The 23,605-nt window shown below is 34.2% G+C and overlaps 1 long non-coding RNA gene across 1 annotated transcript in view; it reads right to left on the bottom strand.

The window, feature by feature from the left end:
- The window catches only part of LOC148225438 (uncharacterized), a 203,440-nt gene extending 200,946 nt beyond the window's left edge, over nucleotides 1-2,494 (bottom strand). Inside the window, exon 1 of the long non-coding RNA XR_015804142.1 lies at nucleotides 2,043-2,494. This is a non-coding gene — a long non-coding RNA (uncharacterized LOC148225438). The remainder of the gene's footprint in view (nucleotides 1-2,042) is intronic.
- Nucleotides 2,495-23,605: the final 21,111 nt, after the last annotated feature.

Below are 23,605 nucleotides of genomic sequence, written 5' to 3'. Positions count from 1 at the left end.
CAAAGTGAAACAAGAATCTATATCAGTTCATTTTGTAAACGTTATTATTTGATATTTCATTTCACATGGATAAATTTTTGAATTTAGTGGAAATTAGAAAGACTAATTTAAACTCCATCATTACAATTGAAATCCAAAGATATTAATGCAAAAAAGTAGTATTTTTTTCTAGCTGAATATGTTTCTCATGATCACTATGACAAATATCTTATCTGTACTGATATATTTTGTTAATGGCCCATGGTGGCAAATATATAATTTAGAAAACTGAAATGGAGACAGAATCAACCTGGCATCACTAACATCATAGTAACAAGGAAATAAACGGTGTCTCCAGGTTTCTACTCTGGTTTTATAATGGAGAACACAATTATTATCCAAACAGACTGCTGCAACTGTGGTATCTGCCAGGCCAGTTAAATACCTTAGAGAAGCCTATCTTAAATCTGAATGAGTCACATATTGTTGCTAAGTTGCTGGAGATAAGGACTATCTGCTGCTTTTTCACCAGTCAAAATAGCAGAAGTAATCGTACTATTACCTGCACAAAACAAAAAATAAAAAATGTTGTTTTCAATATGACAATCCTAAACCCTGAGTACAGTAATAAGCAGTTATTGTTTTTATTCACTTCAGCCACGTTGAACTTTAAAACAAAAGCCCAACAATAACACATTTCAGCTATGCTACAAAAGTTCAAAAAATTCCATTTATGCACCTAATTTTGTGCATAATGGAGATATATGGTTCTTCCTTGTCCAGTGCCAAACCCCTTCAATGTTTTAAGTTGCAACCTTATAACTAAGGACCCTGCATACAAAGATCTAAATCATATTCTATCTCCTATAAACTAATACAAATTGGTAAACTCTGCCATTTTTAGAGATTTGGATTGACAAATATCTGTCAACTTTTATTGTTTCAGAACTTATTCATAAATTATCACTTTTTCTTGTTGAGAGGTAACACAAGAAGAAATGCTATACTTCGTTACTTTTAATAAAGAAGAATTTTGTATTTTCACTTGTATGATATGTACAGGCATATAACTACATTGTTAAACACTATTCAATCATATAAATGGTGGAATAAAAATAAATTTTGCTTACAGAACATTACTCATCAGCAGAACTTTTTAAGGATTAAATGTATTATATGGGTTGTATAAAAAGAGCACACAGCAGTTACATTACAATTAACCATTACAAATACTTTCAGAGGTCTGAAAGGCTATTTGATGTCATAAGAACTACATATTTTACTCATTATCTAACTCTTGTTGTTAGGAATTTCCAGTGTGTCCAGTAGTGAGAATCTGATCCTAGAACATAAGGGTAAGTTGCATACTTATATGATTTTTTAAAAAATATTCATCACTAAGTGACAAATTCTGAAGCTTCCTTGTTTAATTTACAAATTGATTCAATTTCTGTGTTTTCTTATAAAATGAAATTATTTTTGACATGTGAAAAATAACCATTTGAAATGAAGCCTAAAATGTACCGGAGACTTAGCAAAAGGCATATGCACATTCACGTCCTTCTGCAGTTTGATTTACCTGTGTATTCCTTGACATAAAATGTTGGACTAATCAGCAAAAATTACTTATATATGGAGGTGTCTCACATATATTGATGATTTATGTATTGCTGCTGACAAGTCAATTGAATTAAATGTCAAAGATTGGTATTTTTACTGACAAATGCATTGAATTAGGAAGGTACTCAATATTCCTCAGTAATTAAATCATTTAGGTGTGAGGTGACTGTCCATCTGTAATACATATTACAGGTCTTATTCATAATATACTCAGAACCCAAAATAAAAATTAATGATTATCACTGGTTAAATATACATACTTCTAACTTTACCATCATTATACTTTTCTTGATTATTTGTGGGACAAAGTACACATCAGGTGATGCATACTTTTGATCAGACACTCCCTCAAATATAATTAGAAAAAAAATTTTTGCTGTTAGTTACATAGTCTTTAATAATAATAATAATAATAATAATAATAATAATAATTTTAAACTGACCTTTGCTGATCAGAATATCTTGGCATCTTGCCTCATAGAAACAGCATGCTCTAAATTTCAGTCATCTTTTAAGAGCAAAACTCCAAAAAAAGCCTTGACTTTGATTAGAACCAGTAGGAGTCTCAGATAGAATGTTTCGGTCTACCAGTTTTAAAGATATGGGAAAGGTTAATATCTGTTTGCAGTGGTTACTACTACATAGCAGTGTCACAGAGAGCCTTGAGAAGATGCAACAAAAATACCGTCATAGCCAGAGGCAGTTTGTCAGGGGAACCAGGGCACAAGCTTGTGATTGAGAGAGAAAAAAATCTTCACTTTCTCAGCTTTTATGTCCTTGCTATATCAAGTTTCTTGATAACTGAGGAATTTTCTCTGCCTTCAGGTAAGACTTTGTATCTTTTCGGAATAACAGGGAGCAAGAATTTACAGTTGTGAATATACCTGGAGACACTGCTTCCCAAATGCCATATTCTGATAAACATGGAGTGCATCAGCTCACAATGATGCACAGCTGTCACTTATATCCAAGTGTTTGGATGACAGTCTTCCTGCCACTTATATTAGATGGACACAGTGTTACCAGAATTATTTTCATTAATTATCCTGAGGCCTGAGTAAAAAGAAGATAATTTTATTACAGATGAATGAAACAGAAAATCTGGCAAGAAATTATGAGTCTTTATTTTTATATTTTTGCTGTTTTGTTGGGTTTTTTTGCAAAATAGACAATCTGCAATTAATCACATAGATAGACAAACAAAAAAAGATGACACACAGAAAGCAGCAGAACAGAGTCAATATGACTTAAGGATTGCAATGGCCTTGATTTTATAAATACATTTCCCCAAAACATAAGCTTTTCCTCAAGCTTCCTCAAACCTTTGCAAATTATATATAGCCTTTTCTCTCATTTAGAACCATTTCACAATGAAGATTTGATTTTGCAGTTATTTTAGGGTTAATATCTGAAAACACAATCCCTTCTAGAGTTTGTCTTAATTTCATGAAGACTGTGATAGTTTATGAAGCATAACTATCTGAGATGAGCTATAAGTTGGATGGAAGATTTAACTTCACAAGATATTAACTCAGCCAGGCCCCCCACATCTGAGAACCAAAATTACTCTATTTACAGAAAATTTCATAGAATGTAAAACTTTATTAAAATATGTTTCTTTCCCTTTATTAAATAGCTTTTCTTTCTGTGAAGTTTGAGTTTGGCTCAAGTCTAGTTAATATTCAAGTGCAGCAGACAGATTCCTTTGGTCATGTGCAGGCTATGTAGTTTTGCTTTGGCTGACAATATATGTATATGTGTGCAAATAGCAGTCTGAATAAATGCATAGTGCATGTAGGGATCGTTTCCCAAGTATTTAGAAAGCCTCTGACAAAGAGAAGAATGAGAACAGGTTATAGTCAGGCAGAAAATTACTTTTTTGCATGCCTATTGCCAGGGAAGTTTTGGACCTGCCTCTAAAGGAGACAGAACAGAGTAGCTAAGGGCTGGCATGATAAACTTGGAGAGAATAACTTATACAAACCAGTTTGTGCATGCTTCTGAGAAACACTCATTCAGAACTACACTCAGGTTTTCTACGGATTCAAGTCTGCATCAGTGTGTGTAAGATGACTGTTCCACGATTAAAATTTTTTTTTATTTTTTATCAGAGATTAAGGTTTCCAGCATGGAACATTCCCAGGAGCTTAGTGTCAGATATCTGCTTCCAAAGACAAAGCTGTCCTTTTGGCAGAGCTATGCACTCCCTTCAGCAACAGTATTTTTTATTTGAAAAGTAAATTTAAATTGTCCTATTTTTGAAACCTCTACCTATTTATTTAACAGCAGTTGTTTTGCTACAAAAATCTGATTAGGTTCCTTGAAAGCAGGACAAATATAGGCTGTGTGAACTACACATGTATATATAAATAACTCCATTTTGGATATATAAACTCTTCTTCAATGCTGCTACCACAATATACTTCTCTAGGTATCTATGTATGTTGGGCATATTATGAAAGGGAAAGCATGAAAGGAAAAATGCTAATGTCCTTTTAAAACATTTCAAGCAAAGACAAACTTCCTGTATTGCAGCAATCTTTAAATAAGTTTTTTATGGTATCTGTGCATTTTCTTTCACCTCATGTTAAAATAGAAGTAGGCAGTCTGGTATTCATATCTTCACCAGCTGATGTTAATGCTAGATAAGTAAAACATGCAAAAAATTCCTAAAAACGATTCTTAACCTGACCAAGGTAAAACGAATGAGGCATTTTAAAACTAATGCAAGCTGCTCAGATATGTTAATGGGTGGATGCAATTTACATGTAAATAAAATTCAATATTTGATATCAAATCTGAAACCATGCAGTCTTCTACCATCCAACACTAATTAAATTTATTAAAATGTAAACAAAAGGGATGGAGAAATTAGACAGGCACTGCATTATAACTCCAATGTGCATTGTTCTGTTTGGCATTTTCCCTTCTAGACCTAAATCCTAACAGTAGTGAATGATAAGATCATAGTAATTCTTATCTTTTTTGGCTCAAATAGAGTGCAGTAATGCCACTGGGAATAAGGTCTTGCCCAAAGAAAATTCATGGGATGGCAAAACCTTCCAAATATTAAAAAAGAAGATAAAAGCAGTATTTGAGCAGAACAAAAGAAACTGGTTAGGAAAGACATGAATATATATTTATTATATTAAATGGTCACTTAGTTTAGCAGTTTCTCCATGGATCCATTATTATGCCCTTCCTGTTAAATACATACATGCATACATATACATACATATATTTATTTAGATTTAGATTTAGATTTAGATTTAGATTTAGATTTAGATTTAGATTTATTTATTTATAATAAGATGAAGGGTTCAGATTTATGACTCTTGCTGTCGAGAGGCTATACAAGCAGGTACTTCCAAAAAGCAGGAAATTCTTCTTTCCAGACCCAATATAAAACAGAAGCCAATTTTGTTGCACAATATCAAAATTCAGAAAATAACACGTATTTAGTCAATTCTTGCAGTGCAAACCAAATTAATTATAGTTGCCAGCTGATGCTTTTAAAATAAGTGCTGACAATGTTTTTATGATAATACCATGACACTTGCTCTTAGTAAGTTAAGCACCTCTTCTCACATTTCCCATTCAGACTTACACTGTGTGACTGCAATAGCAAGAAAATACTGCTGCAGAGGAAATTTGTGTAAAATTTATTGACTGTTACAGTTTAGATTTCATCAAGTGTGAAAGCAAAGCTAATGTTTTCAACCTCATGTTACACTCTTTCTTAAAACCTGTATCATTTTAATCTTCTAAAAAGTCATTAAAAGTGGTTAGACAAAAGTCTTTTTACTGGCACCAAAATGCTTCCAAATAACTCTGCTAACATACAATATAACTCCTTAGATAAAAGAAAGCCCAGGGAACACTTCAGTAGAGTTTTTGTAGAGAAAACTTTCAAAAGTTTGCTCAAGGACATTTCTGCAATCACAAAACAGATAAAGAGCTTATTTGGTTCTGTCTCCTTTTTAAGTCATAATCTTTTGTTTATGTTACAGTCTTTCTATAACAGCTGATGTGATGCTATAATCACTACTGCAGGTAAAGCAAAATCTAACATTTGAAGAGCTTCTAAGTAATGCTAGGAAAAGAAAAATATTAAAAACCCCACCACTTAAGAGTTTTCCTGATATTATGTGTGAGAAACCTTGGACTTGTTGTTACAGTACATACATTTTCAAACACGGAGAGCAGATTTGCATTATCATTTGCACAGATTTGCATATGCTTTAATTTATATTTTTGTGCAGCTTTGGTATTTACTCCGGATGGTATTTATCTACATAGTAATAACATCCTTTTGAAGATTATTAAATACTGATAACTTCTCTGGCAACCAGCAGACATTGAAGCTAATTTGAAGCTAATACATATGGGAGAAAGCAAGAAAATCTTCCAGTTAGATATATTTGAACCCATCAAGCAGACCTGAATTCAAAAAAGGGAAATGACTGGTCTGTAGATAAAGAAAGGTCTATAGAACTAAGCCATTAGAACATTATAATACTTTTTATTATTCTAAACATACATGTCTAAAAAGTGTCCATTTATCTGAAGGCTATATTGTGAAATTGTACATATCTGGTTGTCATAATATTTTCTAATTTTGTTTTGGTGTTGGTCTGGAAGATGGACTTTGGAATTCTTCTATAATGTTAGTAGCTTTAAAATATTAAATGTATTTTTATTTTATTAAGGAAACTAACCTCAATCACATAAAAATCCTTAGTATGCTAGTTTGCATTTTAAGGATAAAAATAGGTGATCAGACTAATATCTGTGAAGTATTATCACATGGATCCAAAAGCAAAAATCATCTGTCCTTTCCACAGGCTACTGTCCTAGCTTTTCTTGAATAGGTTCTCATTCTTAATGAAGTTATAACATACCCTTTATTAAATATGATATCAGAGGCACAACCAGTGTCACCAATGGGTTGTTTTAGAGCGTGGTGTGTCTGTTTTGGGCCAGTTGAAACTGTTTTGTCTGGTATCTGTGTCCCTGGTCTCTTCTCACAGAGCCCATCTTTGTAGCACCCTCCCTACAGAAAATTCTCCATGCTAATACACCCTCCGTGGTGGTACATATGTCTTTGAATTTACTGAGACAAAAGAGGGATCTGAAATAGTCCTTCATTCTCTGCATTCAACCTCCAGAATGTTGCAAGAAAAATTGTCACTGAGAAGCAACACCAGCAGCCCTGCTCTGCACATGACCCTGCCAACATACTGTAAGTTAGATACAAGAACATTCATCATTCCTAGGATTTAGTGGATTTGAGAGTAAGAACCTAACTAGAGGGGTTGGCTGAGCTTCATTGTGACTCTGCTCAGATTTGAAAAATTGAGCTGGATTTGCCCATATTTAGACCCTTTCCATGTCTGGAAAACAAACATTGTAGACTGCTAGCATGTGCAGTTTTCATTCTTTCCTGTTACAAGAAAATGTAACAGCAAAGAAGTGATTTTAAAGATCACAGTTCTTTCCTGTGATGCTGAAATTCTCCTTCTCCTTCCTGCCCTTTTGGAAATGTGTTGTATCTGTGAGATTAGTTTCTTTTTGTCTGGCCTAGATCACATTGATCCTGTCCTTCAGGGAGTACATGCCAAATTTAATAATTTTCTCCAGCTTTGCTTAGGATTTGGAGATGGGAGAAGCTTCTAACACTTATTCAGTGTTACTCCAGGACACAAGCAAATAAAATAATCTCTTTCAAAAACTGTGACAAGAACAGTTTATAAACTAGCAAAATACAAAAGCAAAGACTACATATCCTACCAAATTGGAGGATGTTTCTACACCTCTGAAAAAAAATGAGAGAAAAGGAAGGAGAGAGAACAATTATAATTTTTGAACTAGCATTTTTTCATTATTTTTTCATTATATTTTTCTCTTATGTATGTATAACAGAAGTAATAATACCCATTAACTATTTCCTTCCCTTCCCTTCCCTTCCCTTCCCTTCCCTTCCCTTCCCTTCCCTTCCCTTCCCTTCCCTTCCCTTCCCTTCCCTTCCCCTCTTTCCTCCTGCTGGTCAAAAAGAATGAGATATAATCAGTAAGTTCTGTGATTAATGATGCAAATAAGAACTAAACTGAGTGTCATTGGTTAATTTTGTTCATTTTCAAATAAGTAATGAATATAACAAATGATAGAATTTTATAAATAATGAGGGAAAATTTGGAAGTCTTGCACTATCTTGTACTCAATTATTATTATGCAACAAACATAAATTATTGTACAAAAAAACCTATATAAATATCGAATTATTCTAACTAGTCACTGAAATTGGTTTAGCTAATGCAGGTTTGCAGAGGGGATTAAAGTATAGTGGGAAAAGAGATTATACTTCAGTCCTTGGGAGAGGTAATAGTGCAAAGGGGCAATTTTGGGCCCCATTCCAGTCAGCTCTGGTTTATACTTCTGACACAGAGCTCGTACCCAGCACAACAAGCATAGACACAGGTGAGCTACTCCGAACTTCATCTCTATTCATGGAAATCATTTCACAACTTTTCCATGAAAGAATCCTAGCAGAGACACAGACCAAAGCACAGGGTGATTCCTTTCTTTTTTTAGAAGGTTGTAAGAGATGACAAACCTGTAATCTGACCTGCTATAAAACAGAGAGAAATAAAATTTAGGCAGAATTCTCACTAATAATGATAGAGACAGTTTATTTCCAAAAGGCTAGTGGCTATGATTCAAGGATTTTGAGGTAAAACTTACTCATTTTTCTATTATCTCAACTATTTGCTTAAAAATGAAACTTAATAGAAGCTTCAAAACAAACAGCAATTTATTTGTAGTTATATATAGACAAACATATTTATATAATTCAACAGAGTGAAGACTCTTAAAGAAAATGTGTCAATTTGAGGAAGATATTAATTATTAATTTTTCTGGTAATTTTTAAAAGTGTGATGGAATTTCTTGTGGGAGTGAAACACAGAACCTGATGACTTGGACCGTGGCAGAGCAAATGGGATAGAGTTGGTATGGGACAGAAAGTTTTAAAAAAATCTACCTTTTCCATAAAAATCTATATTGGGTTGTAAAACTCATTGCACTGAGGTAGATACATGGAGAAGTTCTTTCCAAACAACCAGATTAATGAGAATTTTTCTTATTATATACTGTCTGTGAACTTCAGAGGACTAAGTTTACTGTTAATTCTATATTGTCAGGGCACAGAAGGGGAATCTTTGGATTATGGGTGAAGTTGCATGAGTCACAAATGCAAGATTTCTCAAGCTCAGAGCTCTGAAAAGACAAAATATTTTTCTTTTCCCCCAATGAAAAGAATGTTTTGCATGTGACTCAAGTAAGCTTACCACGAAGCATATCTTCTAAGGAACATTCTGTTGCTAGTTTTACTCTTGGTATAGAAAGAATAGGATTCCTTATTATGGTTTAGCTTGATTAAGCTGGCCACATAGGAAAAAATATTTTCAAAGAGCTTTTCAGCCAAAACTATTTCATGCATCCTTAAATACTTCAGAACTGACAGTTCAGTCCCAAGGAATCTTCTCTGCAGAACGGAGACTGAGAGGTCTTAAAATTTGTAGATTAAGCAATAGAGAACAGAGTTGGCAGACAGCTTTTTTTATTAACAACAATTAACAACTCCCTAGGGTTCAGTCTGACAACATGTTATGTCAATTTTTACTGATGCTTGTCACATAATATTGCTATAATATTGCAGGAAACAAACTATGTAAAGACCAGCAAAAAACTCTGTTATACTGCGTGTATAACAAATACAATGAAGCCCTCTTATCCTGAATAAAGAACTGGGTTGTCAAAAGAATGAATGCTTGCTGGGAGAATCTCTAAAGTATGTCCTGGTATGTCTTTTCACTTAAAGTCAGTTTAGTTGTGGCACATTATTAATACTCCTGTAGCACACCTTGTCAGCCCAGTGCTTTATCTCTGCACAAGCTGAGTGCTAAATTTTCAATAACAAACCCTTGTGGTGATAAACATGCTTGAACAGAGACCAGCCCCAGTGTTCCAGAGCTTGCTTTGCCATTAATCTGCCATAGTGTAAATTCACTCCTAGGTAAACAGATGACCAGGAAAAATGTGTACTTGGTGTAAGTGCTGAATATGGGAAATGCTATTTTCTGTGAGAGATTACATGAAAAACAGAAGGGTATAATAGAGCTCATGACCATAAAAAGCTCAATAGCATCCCCTCACTTGGGTGTCATCTTGCAATTCTAATTAAACCAATATTTTCTTTTTCTCATGGCATTTTACACACAGCATCAGATTTGGGAGTTGAGGTATCATTCCTATAAAATTTACTTTTTGCATAGATTAGAATCCAATTTATTAAAGAAGTAGAATTTGGTGAAATATCCTTTTTGTTTATTTTGACTAAGACTCAAGCCACTAATTAGCTACTGCTCCATAAATTTACACCATTCAATAGGACCTTAAATATTTCCTTATCCTTATTTAGAGGATTGTCTGAAACCATTAACTTCAACTGGTTTTGTTTTATACTTCTTAAAACATACATTTCTTGGACACAACTGAGAACAATCTGTTTGACTAATGCTTGAATTGACCTATTTTGTCATTAAACTTTACCGTAGACATTAAAACTTGAAACTTTTTGACCTTTTTTCCAATGCATGGTGTCTATGCAAACAGGTATTTGTATGAATATTTTTCTTTTTCAATGTCTCTCTGGGAAGAAAATACTATTTAAACACAGAATGAAAGAAATCCAAAGGAAGAAGTGAGAACACTTAAGATGCTTATTGTTACACATAAGATTAAATATCACTCTTTTCTTGTTTGTGGGAAGTTCAGTGTTGAGCAGGAAGGGACAGGTGTTCTTATAATCTGACTGCTTATTTAATCAACATTTAGATGAGAAAATAAGTACCCAAAATATCTCTTAGTTAGCAAATCTTTATGAATTTTTCCTAAATACTTTTTTGGTAATGTTATTGCTTACAAATTGTTCACAAGCCGATCTTTAATCTGTGTCCTAACTAGTAATAAAATCTCTTGAAATTAAATTATTACATTTACTATGAAGCATAAGTATGAAATGTGACTAGGAACTAAACATTAGAAATTAACATTGGAGGTTTTAAAAAGAACATTTCCTCTGCTACCATTCAGCAATAAAGAAGAAGAGCAAAATCAAGTGGAAAAATAAGTCAACCTAATTTATTTCTCTGTTAGACTGTTTACACTTTGGGCAATCAGTGGCTCAGTAGGAGAAGCTGAACATTGGGCAGGGAATTGAGTAATGGAGAGAGACAAAACAAAATGTCTCCAGGAAACTATTGCTTCAGCATATTAGCTTTGCAGTAGGTAGTTACTACGTAAAATTCAAAATATGCACTGAAGATATTTCATTTCTTCTCAAAGTCTACAAATTCATTGTTCATTTTTGACCCCATAGATAACTTCCTTTATTAGCAGTGACTCAGAACTTGAGGAAGTCCCTCAACCCCTTGGCCAGAAGTATTCACTATCTGTTGTGTAGACACGAAGTCCTTGATTAAAATATCTGCTATAAGATTCATTCAAAAATCTCTTTGTAATTTCTCTCTTGGCTTCTTTTTATTCAACAAACTTTAAATCTCCCTGTTTCAAGATGTTTTTTCATTCAATAATGTGATCAATTTGAAGTATGGTTCAAAAAAAAATCTTTTCACTAAAGCGTAAGAAATGATATTTGAGGAGGAAGAATTCCAAACATCAACCATAAAATCTAATACAGGGTAAGGGATTACAGTAAAAGAGCAATGGCTGGGGTTAAAATCACATAATATACTGATTCCTTCATTACATTTTTTCTATAAATGGGAACTGTGCAAGGCCACTTTCCCTATCACTCAACTATTTCTAAGAAAAAATGGAAACAAACCCCAAATAATTCCTCTTCTTAATTGGAAACTATGAGCCGCCTTCTGTTTAAGGAAGGTTTTGAAAGTACTTTTAGGGTGAATGAAGATACATTTATTGATAAATACATTAGACCCCTCCCAAAACCAACACATCATATCAATCATATATCATATCATATCATATATCATATATCATATCACTAGTGCTTAGTCACATAACATTCACCTTTTCCGAGGAGTTTTCTAACTTTTGCAAACTTTTGTAGTTTTATTGGATTACCTAATGAGATTCTGATGCAGTCTAACACATCTGAAAATGTGAGGGTCAGAAACTCCTAAGGTAATATTATTATTCGATTTAATTTTCTGCAATAAAAATCATGCAGAACTTTATCCTATAATTGCCACATGAAAATCTCACAAGCAGTGACAACACATGTGTACCTGAGAATGTGACACCATGGTAATAGCATTTACCTTTATAAATAAGCATATAATTTTACTCTCAGTCTTCATTTAATGAAAGAACTGAAGCATCTCCTTTTCATTCTCTTTGCCCTTGAAAATGATGAGCATGTTTCCACCTGATGATGATTCTTTGTAGACAATTTTTAAAGGAGTGTTTTAAATACATGCAAACAAGACTCAAGGAGCATAAAAGAAATTATAGAGAAGATTTTTTTGCCATAACTTCCAAATACAATGTGAAAAGAGATTATATGATCCTGATGAGTGAAACAATGGGCAGATTCAGATGATGTTGGCTTCTACAAACCACTTTTTCATAAGGAAAGATGTAATTTTAACTTTTTACCAAACACAAATTCTATCAATGTATTTTGGTTTTCATTGATAGGACATGGAGAAAAGTAACACCGTATGGGAAAGGACATGAAGAACCTATAATATTAATGAGATCAACTTTTTTCTTCTATTTTTTAACCACTAAAACACCATTCTTTTGGCATCTACCCTGAAGTCTGCAGCTGGCAATCTTATGTGGAATAATTTCCAAATCATATTTCCTACTCTGAAGGCATTTATCTCAACCTATCCGTGTACTGAAATAAAAGAATTTGAATGATACATGTTCAAAAAGCCTGGACTCAAACCTAAGAAGAATTTGGTAGGACACTGGCCTTCACAGACTGTGAGTTTACAACTAAGTGAAATTTAAAAATCAAGTGAAATATGCATTAATAGCTGCCTCTGCAAATGAGGTGCCTCCAGGGCACCACACATATAGCAGAGGCTATACCACTGGTAATTCCATGAAATTATATATTATACCAATGCAGCTGTGTTCAATATTTAATTTAAAATATAAGTAAGCTACAGTATATAATTTGAAGGTTTAGGATGTAGATTATGCTTCATGGTTAAAATTACTGACTTAACACACAACATTACTAACTCAAAATTTATACCAGCATAATGACAAGTAAGAAAATCTGAAGACTCCAAAAGAGTCAGGCCAAAATAATAAATAATTTTCAATTATCTATATATAACTCAATAGAAATGATGATCCTAATTCTTTCTGCTATCATAGTAGCATATTGTGTATGCAATTTCCACAAGACACAAAAGATTAGCAACATAGTTAAACATTGATTTTCTTAAATTTTTGCTGAAGTTTAAACAATATTTTGATAAATATTTTATTTAACTTCTTTTAGGGCAGTAAGTCTAACCAATTACCTTTAAAAAATTCATCCAGATATAAAGACAAGGAAAAATAACATTATTCTAATCCAACTTTTTGTATATTTAAAATATAAATATTACATTGTTAATTCTTTCTGTATTCCTTATTTAACTTTTCCTTAAACACCAAGTCTTATCAACTTGGATTAGAACAATGAACATTTCATTTCCTGTCGCTGCCTGTGTAGTAGTTCAATTAACTGATAGCAGTGTGAGGTCTATTTAGAGGGTAAAGAATCCAAGTTTGTATCCTGGATTGTAAGACAAAATGTTGTGCTTCTGCAATATTTAGACACCTATGTATTAAGATCATAGCTGCACTCCAGATATGCTTAATATCTTAAATTTCTGTACCTGAAGTAGCTCAAGGGTGCCTTCTCAAAACTCTTTCTTCTTGAAATCAATTTTCTGTCTCTCCAGGGGTTCCACTACCCTAAAAATTGAACATTTTAATGCTTTAGACCTCTTTTCAACGACATTTCAGTGATGTCTGAAACAAGTTCAAACTGCTGTTATAAAAAACCCCTCCTTAAGAAAAATTTTAAAAGAGTATAACCTGAGTGCACTATGCTAATTTCTGCAGTTTCATCCTGGTTTTGTTAACCAACAAACGGCGGAGGAATACGACTTCAGAGGGAACTTGTGAAGCAACCTACTTATCCTACTATAAATAATTTCATATAGGAATGAAAAATAATTGGCATTTTCCTGATGTTCAGATAATCTCTACTGTGGCCAATTTGTAACCACTGGTTTCCTTGTCACATAAGTCTTAATAAGTCATTCTTCCCACTTAAGGAAAACTCAGCATTTCCCTCCAGCTATATTTGTGGGCAGCGTATTTGTGTTCTGCCTAAAATTTTCATGAAACTTGGACTGTGGTTACCTCTTGATACTTTATCATCATTATTTTTTTGGCATAATCCATGTACAGCTTTCTATTCAATTCATATGTTGGCTATATTTAGAGTACAGCTTCCTTTTCTCTGTTCTGATACCCCTTTTTACTAACCTTTCTGCACAACAAAGGTACTGCGTTACAGAGAATCATAGAGTGACTTGGATTGGAAAGAACTTTAGATATCATCTAGCTCCAATTCCCCTGCCATGGGAAAGGAACACCTTCCACTAGAGTATGCTGATCAGAGCTCCATCCAACCTGGTCTTGAATTTTTTTTTTTTATTGCTCTTAGATATTATTATGAGTAGTATGGATTTGTTGAAGGTATAGATTTTTTTTTTCTTCAAAGACCTGATTTCATAAGAGGCCTAGCAACTTAATACAGTGTTGTTGTCTTGCTCCAGTTATTTAGATGAGACTTTCCTTAGAAGTAATCTAAGTAATCTCCATATAATCCCCAGTACATTCATTATCGAAAACATGAAACATAAGAAATTATTGCTTCCCTTTTTGTTCATTCCTGAACTGTCCAATGTGTTCCAGCATATACAGTGCAATGAGAAAAAGTGCAAACCCCACAAAATAGCTGTAAATGCAAAACTACAACCACAAACTAGTAGTGAAGAAACCACACCCAGCATGCTGGAGCTGTTACTCAGTGCTCAAATTCCACCCATTGCACATAGACAAAAGGTCTAATTTCCATTCATCAGGCATTCAAGCTTCTCGATAGCAGGACCTTTGCCTGTGTAAAGAATGCAAGACAAGCAGCAGGACTCCAGTGCAAGCTCTTTACTAATACCCTGGCAACATCACTGAGAAATATCACCATATTGCCTTAGAATGGAAAACAGAGCATAACAGCAGATGGAAATAATGTAAATTGCTGAATGTATGAAAGGAGCAGAGATTAAGTCACCCTAATTATCATTTTTAAAGAAGAACAATTGAATTTTGTGACATTATGAAATGTCATATAACCAGCTGTGTTGAGAGTTGTTTTGGAAAAAGATTACACATGAGATACTGCCTGGTTCATACAAACGTCTTCCCCAACAGCACTGAAAGCTACTAAAAATGCTTATGTACTTTTAGTGAAAAATTATAGACACGCTCATATAAATGCATGTATTTATAAATTCCTAATGAAATCCATGTGAGTAATGTAGATCCATGGAAATCCTGTTGAATTCATCTGCATCTGATTTCCTGACCTTGTTTGTAAAAGTTCTTTAGTATAAGAAGCAGTTGCCTACTTTTGCTAGGTTTCACTTCAGGCTTTCTAATCATAATACAATTGAAAACTCAGAAAATAACTTAAAAAATAAGTTGCAAGCTGGGGTCAACAAAGTCTATTTTACAGCAGCCTTTTAATAATAAATTATTAAAAGAAATTTAATCAGTGGTAGTGATGAGGATATTAATGGGAAAAGAGAAATGTTGTAGCATCTTTGGAACTATTACATTGCAACCAGTCAACTAGACAGATTTTCCTAGTTAGGAAAACTAAACTGACTCTAGCATGATTCCTTTTCAATTAAAAAAAAAAATTAATTGTATGTAGGCATTTTATGTGTTGTAACCAAATCAAATATATAAGTTCATTTCTTTTACTTTGTTATAAACTCCCTTGGTAAATGTGGTAAAAAAACCCCAAAAAACAATAGAAACTCTTAATTTCTCATTTACATGAATATGAACTTTTAGGGGTTCTTTTTGGTTTGGTTTTGTTTTTTGTTTTGTTGGTGGTTTGTTTTTTTGTTTGTTTTTGGTTTTGTATGGGCTTTTTCTTCCTTTTTTTTAGTTACTAACTAAGAAAATATTCTTTCTTTTATTATTTTCTCTGGGAGAAATTCAGAGAGTTTTGCTGTAGAAGGTAGATGGAGTAGACACAGACCACACCATCTGTGATATTGTTATTGTTTGCATTACCCATCATAGAAGTCCTCTCCATGCATATTAGGGAGCACGTCTTTACTGAGATGTTGGTTATAAAGTGGAACAGACTTCCCAGGAAGGTGATTGATGCACCAAACCTGTCAGTGTTTAAGAGAAATTTGGATAATGTCCCTAGTAATGTGCTTAAACTTTTCTTCATACCTAAGGGTCAGGCAGTTGGACTAGATGGTCATTGTAAGTCCCATTCAATTTATGTATCCTCTCCTCTCCTCTCCTCTCCTCTCCTCTCCTCTCCTCTCCTCTCCTCTCCTCTCCTCTCCTCTCCTCTCCTCTCCTCTCCTCTCCTCTCCTCTCCTCTCCTCTCCTCTCCTCTCCTCTCCTCTCCTCTCCTCTCCTCTCCTCTCCTCTCCTCTCCTCTCCTCTCCTCTCCTCTCCTCTCCTCTCCTCTCTCCTCCAACCTGTCCAAATTTAAGAGCACAGAGCAGACTTCCTTTTGGGCTTACACAGAATATGTCCATCTTTAAATGTAAACATAAATTTAAAATAGTCTAAAATTTAAACCTTTGTATAGCCAGAAAATGTTAAATATTTGACAATAACTAGTTGAAATTACATAAATGAACATCATACATACACATACATAAATATATAACATATATATATGTTTATATAAAAAGTATATATTTTATATTATGTATTTGTAATCATTTAAATATTTGTTTCTCTTTAATTTGGAACTGATGAGCTTCCAATATTGGACAGAAGGCTCCTATTTAACTTTAAGAATTGCATATATAACTAGTACATATGAGCTACTACTATTTATCACGTTCAGTTTTTTAAGTTAAATTAATCAGTTATCAAGATAAGTTGAAACATTTTTAAGTGTCTAGAATACTATAGGTAGGGAATGCTTTCCTTTGAAACTATTTAATTTCCATGGAAAGCATTACATTTTAATTAAGAAAGGAGTAGAGGAACTCTGATGTGGTTCTCCTTCCCTGTGGAGTACAGGACATTTGCAGCTCAGTTCTGCAGCAATACATTTGGGACATGCAAATCTTTCCCTGGAGGGGAAAACAGAGAAGCTTGTATTCAGGTTCTAGTGTCCAGTAAAAGTCTGTTTTAGCTTAGTGTGTTCCCTATTTTAATTTCTGAAATGATGTAAAAGAAAAATGCTATGTTATCTTCCAAGGCTAGATGTAATCATTAAATACATACAGCCACATGGAGTATTTTTTTTTGCCTTTCTTACATTCTCCAAGCAGTGTGAGTGTAGGAAATACTGAAATTACTGAAGTTTACCTCTTTCCTTGGAGAGGATTATTCTGGGAGGTATTTAAAAACACCTGAAAGACAACACAGTCATCAGGCACAGCCAACACAGCTTTGTAAGATGAAAATCCTGTTTTAGCAAACCTGATTTCCTTTTATGACTACATAACCTACCTAATTGATCAAGGAAAATCTGTTGATGTAATCCTTTTGAATTTCATATAAGCTTTCCATGCTGTCACTCACAGGATCTTTCTGAACAGAACATCCAGCACAAAGCTGGATAAACAAACACATCATGTGAGGGGTGAACAACTGGTTCATGGGTTGGGCACAAAGGGTTACAGTGAATGGGTGACATCAGACTGGTGACCTGTCACTAGTGGGGTCCCACAAGTCTCCATCCTCAGCCCTGTGCTCCTCAACATCTTCATCAATGACGTGGATGCAGGACTGGAAGAGATAGTAAGAAAGTGCACAGACAGTACAAAACTGGGAGAAGCTGTTGACTCCCTCGAGGGCAGGGAGGCCATGCAGAGAGACCTCATCAATTTAGAGGACTGGGCAAACACCAGCTGTATGAAGTTTAACAAAGGAAGCATTGGATACTGCACCTGGGATGGGGTGACCCTGGATGTATGAACAGACTGGGAAATGAGATGCTGGAGAGCAGCTCCCCAGAAAGGGAGCTGGGGGTCCTGGTCCATGGCAAGCTGAACATGAGCCAGCAGAGCCCTGGCAGCCAGGAGGGCCAACCCTGTCCTGGGGAGCATCAGCATCACAGCTGGGCAAAGGAGGGGATTGTCCTGCTCTGCTCTGAGCTGGGTCAGTCTTACCTCCAGTGCTGGGGGCAGTTTTAGGCAACACAACATAAGGATGGCATTAAACTGTTAGAGAGAATCTAAAGGAGGGCAGCAAAGATGCTGAAGGGCCTTGAGCAGAAGCTGTGTGAGGAGTGGCTGAGGTCACTTGGTCTGCTCAGCCTGGAGGAGACTGAGGGGAGACGTCATTGCAGTCTGAAACTTCCTTGTGAAGGGAAGAGGAGGGACAGACACTGATCTCTCTCTGGTGATCAGTAACAGGACCAGAGAGAATGGCCTGAAGTTGTGTCAGGGGAGGTTTAGACTGGATATTAGGAAAAAGTTCTTCACCCAAAAGGTGATTGGGCACTGAAAGAGGCTCCCCAGGGCAGTGGTCACAACACCAAGCCTGACAGAGTTCAAGAAGTGTTTGGACAATGCTCTTGGGTACGTGATGTTATTCTTGGACATGGTCCTGTGCAGGGCAGGAGCTGGACTCAATGATCCTTACGGGTACCTTCCAACTCAACTTATTCTATGATTCTAATTCTGTGACACCTTTAATTACCACATTCATAAACTGGTTTGTTCTTCATCAGTATGACTTGCTACCCAGGTTTTCCTTTGTTCATTAGCTGTCCAGCTTGAATGTTGTGTGAAGTGCAAAATTATGTCAGCTTTAGTCTGAGTTATCAATAGAGCTCTCTTAAAACACTTGTTACTGCTTAAAAACACAAATAGATTTCACATATCCACAGCAAATAAGGATAAGTTTCAAAGTATTAACCAACATGCCAGCTCATTTGCCTGAGTATTGGAAGGATCTTTTTTGTGTATGATTGCATACTTTCTTATCTCATGCTTTTATAGCATGAAGCAAACAAATATTCCCTGAGGTGCCAGGAAGAGTGGTGGATGCCAAGATTCTTCGTGTTTTCAAAACATGGTAAGTAAGTAGTGATATTATCAGATCCTTAGAAGTATTTGCTTATTAAACAAATCTGTACCTTCATGTGAGATAGCAGAATGTTTTGATACCTTCCTGTCAGATTAATATCAAAGATTAGCATCTGACAGGCCATGTCAAGTTTTCTACCTGCCCTTCCTACTTCCTTTGAGCCAATAAAGCTTTATTTTTAATCCTTGGTAAACATTTTATAAAAATATACACAAACAATTTTGCAGTGAAATTAATGGAATCAGCCTCTAAGTTGCAGGTGATTATGATCAGATATACTGCCTTGGAAAGATAATCTGCTTCTTAGAGTCAGTTATTGAGCTAGAATGAAGAGATAGGAAACCTGTACTCCTCCACTGAGCACATACAATTGAAGGAAATGCCTTCTTTTGAATTTCTTCCTATGCAATATTTTGTATATTTAAATTTACTTCAGCATTTAGGAGGTATTTTGTAAGCTAAATGAAGCCTGAAGGATCTAGCAGAGGTAATATGTTTTCTCTTTTTTATAAGGTATAGACATAACCCCTTAATGAAAGGATGCAGATAAAAACTAGTGAGTGAATATTAGATAAAGTCACCCACCATGACACCAAAAGAAAATATTTTTCTAAATAAAATGTAGTCTTAAAAGTGTAAAAAATACCCATATATTTAATATTTTATGTTTTGAATATTAATAAAAATTAAATTCATTGCCAAGAGAGGTAATAAGTGAGGGGCTTTTGCTGTATCATCTATCAAAAGCTCAAAATTCAGGTATTTACAGAGAAATGAAAATCTAATTTTAAGCATTTTTTTCCTATAAAATTTGATTTCCTTTTGTGGAAAATTCAAAGGATTGTTTTGACTTTGTCCAGTGCCAAGATGGAGAATCAGTTTTCCTTATTCTCCCTATATACCTGTTGTTTCTCTATGGAATTGACTTTGAGTCTGAAGAAGTTGAAGGAACTCCAAAGGCTAGTTCAGTAATACCATTCTATGCCAAAGCTGAAGATTCCTGAATGAGTATTTTGGCTTACATCCCTCTCACAACTCAATTGGTTCAATACGTACATAGTATAACACTTTCTAAAACTTAGGATAATTCATTCAAAAACTATAAGGAGTATTGTATAGGGAGTTACTAAACAAAGTATAGAGAGTTAATCTTTACTGAGTAAAATTAATTTTCCCCTGAAATAATTAGGACTTTAATTCAAACTAAACGTACATTAAAAAGTTATTATTTAATACTAGTACGATAATAACATATTCAGAATATCCAATAGAATTCCTGTTCAGTATTACATTTTGTTCTGTGTAGAAATTTAAGTAAATTATTCCTCACTCCTCTACCTTTTTCTTGGTATTTTCATCTTTTCTTGGAGGGGGGAGTGTGTAAGAAAAAGTTGTTTTTTGAAAAAAAAAGCCATGATATATTAATATAAAAGCTCTCCGTTTTCTGAAATTTAAAGCACAAAGAAAAATAATATTCCATCTGTGGTACTGCTACCAATCTAGACTACAGTCAATGGGAAATTATTTTGTTTTGGTCTCTGATTTTGATTCTTATTTAAATTAGTTATTCAAAATTAAAATTCTTTGTATAGTGGTCATTTACTAAGAGCTATATTCCTCCAAGATTAATTACCTTTCTGCTTTTGAGTAAATGAAGAAGAATATCAGTTTGGTCTTCATTTTCGATTTTTTTTTTTAGTGTTGGTGTCACCAACATCATTTACATGTGTTTACACTGTGTTACTAGTAAAAACTTACCTACTATAATAGTTTATTTGCCTTTTGGCAAAATCAAATGCAATTCGGACTTGAAAGTAGAATCAAATTCAAATTCAAAAGCAGCATCTATTATTAACTGAAATAGTGTTTTTCCATCATTTACAAGCTACTCCAGATGTACAAAGTGAAAAATAAGGACCTTGTGCCATTTTGGAAGTAAGTACATTTAACTTTGGTTGTGCGTAAATGCATGTATACATACGGAAACCCTGCTTTTGTATATCTCTATAGATATGTATCTATACATATAGCTTCTATCTATCTATAAAGCCACAAGCTTGCTTTTTCCCTGGAGCAGATAATATTGTTCTCAGTTCAACTGACCTAATTTCCTTTTAGCAGAGATGAGCCTCTTTGCAATTAGCACTGAGAAAAAGGTTTTTCAGAGATAAAATGGGCATCTAACTTCTTCTTTGAGTCTATGAAAAAATTGGTAGGGTACATTATTTCTGTACTGAACTCCATTTGGGTTGATTTTCAGCATTGATTTCAGTAATTTTCTTTATGAACCCAGAAAACATGCCCTACTTTCCACTGTTTACATAGGGTAATAGCATTGCCAGCAAAAATGGGATAGTGTTTGTGCACAGGGCAAATTTTACTTTGGCATAAGTTGGCAGAAATCCATCAACCTTTAATATTTATGATTACCATCTCAGTGTATTCCAGTGTTATCAAACAGCAGATGGGGGAAATTAATTATTAAACTGAGCAATAAATAAAAACTGTAATTTTTTATTAGTAATCAAATTAACAGGAAGGATTAATCCTGCCATATGAACATTTGGATACCTGAGGGGAAAGAAGAATTTTCAATTAATATCACATTCCCTTGACATAACAATTTGAGAGAAGAAAGGGAGGAGGGTTCTTCTAATTAATCAAATGCAGCAGAACAGAATTATAAAGAAGGAGATTACATTTTTTTTAATTGTGCCTTCCACAGTGGAGAGCCTGCTTTCACACACATTGCTGTTCAAGTTCCATTCTGAAGAGTTCTAGTCAATAAAATGCATTTTGTTTCTTGCAAGTAACAAAAAAATCTGCTATTGGCTTTAACAGAGTAGGTTAGTATTCTTCTAAAACAAAACACTTTTTCTTTTTAGTCGCAGAATATACCTTTGACTTCCTTCAACAGATATCTTTGCCTCTGACATAGAAAAAACTCATCTGAAAAGGAAAGCTAGAGGTGCAGAAAGAAATTGAGACCCTTGAACCCAGACACAGACTTCAATCCCAGCGGTGAACACTGACTGTAGCATTAGAAATGCTGTCCTGCCACATTTATTGTTTTCTATCTGTCTGCAACCACATTCAATTCAATCATCTAAATATGGCATGTGTTGACATTGGCTAACTGATATCCAAGGCAATGCATTTTCTTTCAGGTTATGAGTCACAATGCAAAAGAATGCTGTCAATAGCATAATAGCATCATTTATAGTTTTTTTCTTTTCCCAGTTAAACAACACACAACTTTGGAAAGAAAAATGCCAGCTCTGCAAGTCATGAAATTATCAGTAGAGCAGAACAGACTCCCCTCCTCCTCTATTAGGTTGACATTAGGTGAAATTGAAGAATGAGCTAATTTCTCTGAAAAGCAGAACAGAACAACTTTCTTTTGTGCTAAATAGGAATAATATAAAATATGATTAAGAATACAAAATGGTGACCATTGTAATGATATTTATCAATGATCTTTCAGCCTTATTTAGATATATATATATCCTACACTTACATATGCATGCATGCTAAGTTTTGAAAATTTAACTTTAAAAGTGAAAAAGTTCTGTTTCCATAAAGATACATAAAGGACCTCCATTTGCCCAATCTGCTATGATATAATTATTCATTTCATAAAAATGTTCCCATAAAAACAGAGTGTGGAGCAAAGGATCAATTAAAAAACAAGTAAATACTTTCTTTTTCTTGACTAGAATTCAAGCCTGTTTTATCAGTTGGTTTGGTTGGGTTTTTTTGGTTTTTCTCTGAGATTACATACAGATTTTCATCATTTAAACACCATTTTACATTATAAAATAGAACACTTTCCACACAGCATGGAACAGAGGAAAAGATCAAATGCTAAATTCTTCATGCTGTGAAGCATTCTTGAAGGCTGAATTTCAACCTTCTGATCAGCTTAATGCAGGCATATGAGAGAAAGATTGAAAAGAGTATTTGAGGGGCAATCTGAAACAAACAATTGAAAAAATGTGGGTTGCAGAAGTTAATTATTTTCATTTTTTGCTCCATGTATGCTTACCATTTTTATTGACTTTTATTGTCAGCACAAGTACTAATTGTCTTGAAAGGTCTAGAAGCTTGACTAGCTATAGATAAGGTTTAATTTTACTGCATTTGAAGAGTAGAAAGAATAAAATAGTTTTCAAAACAAGGCCTCCTAGGAAAATATCTTTGTAGTAGAGAGCTTGACAGTGAAAGTAGATTTTAGCAAGAAGCATTATCTAAATTACTTTCAGCAGTTATTTGTACTGCACTGTTTACTACAGTGCTTAGTGACTGCAGTTGATTGAGACTTAATTATGTTGCTAAAATAATTATAGCAATGACCCAAATCACAAGTATCTAGTGCCTATTACTCTCTCTCATTTTCAGCATGGTCTGAAAATTAACTCCATTATAGTTTAGCACTTCTTTACAAAAGCCGGTAAGAAGGGTTAAGAAGATCACCCTGAGAAAATGCCCAAAATTTACTGGTGATTCAAGATTTTAGGGTACTATTTTTTAATATTGAATAACTGATGTAAAAAAATAAGTGTCTTTAAATGCATATTT

The sequence above is a fragment of the Sturnus vulgaris genome, chromosome 1, assembly GCF_052056855.1.
Source record: "Sturnus vulgaris isolate bStuVul1 chromosome 1, bStuVul1.hap1, whole genome shotgun sequence".
Taxonomy (NCBI): Eukaryota; Metazoa; Chordata; class Aves; order Passeriformes; family Sturnidae; genus Sturnus; species Sturnus vulgaris.
The sequence above is the reverse complement of the archived record's forward strand: the minus strand, read 5'-3'. Positions and strand labels throughout refer to the sequence as shown.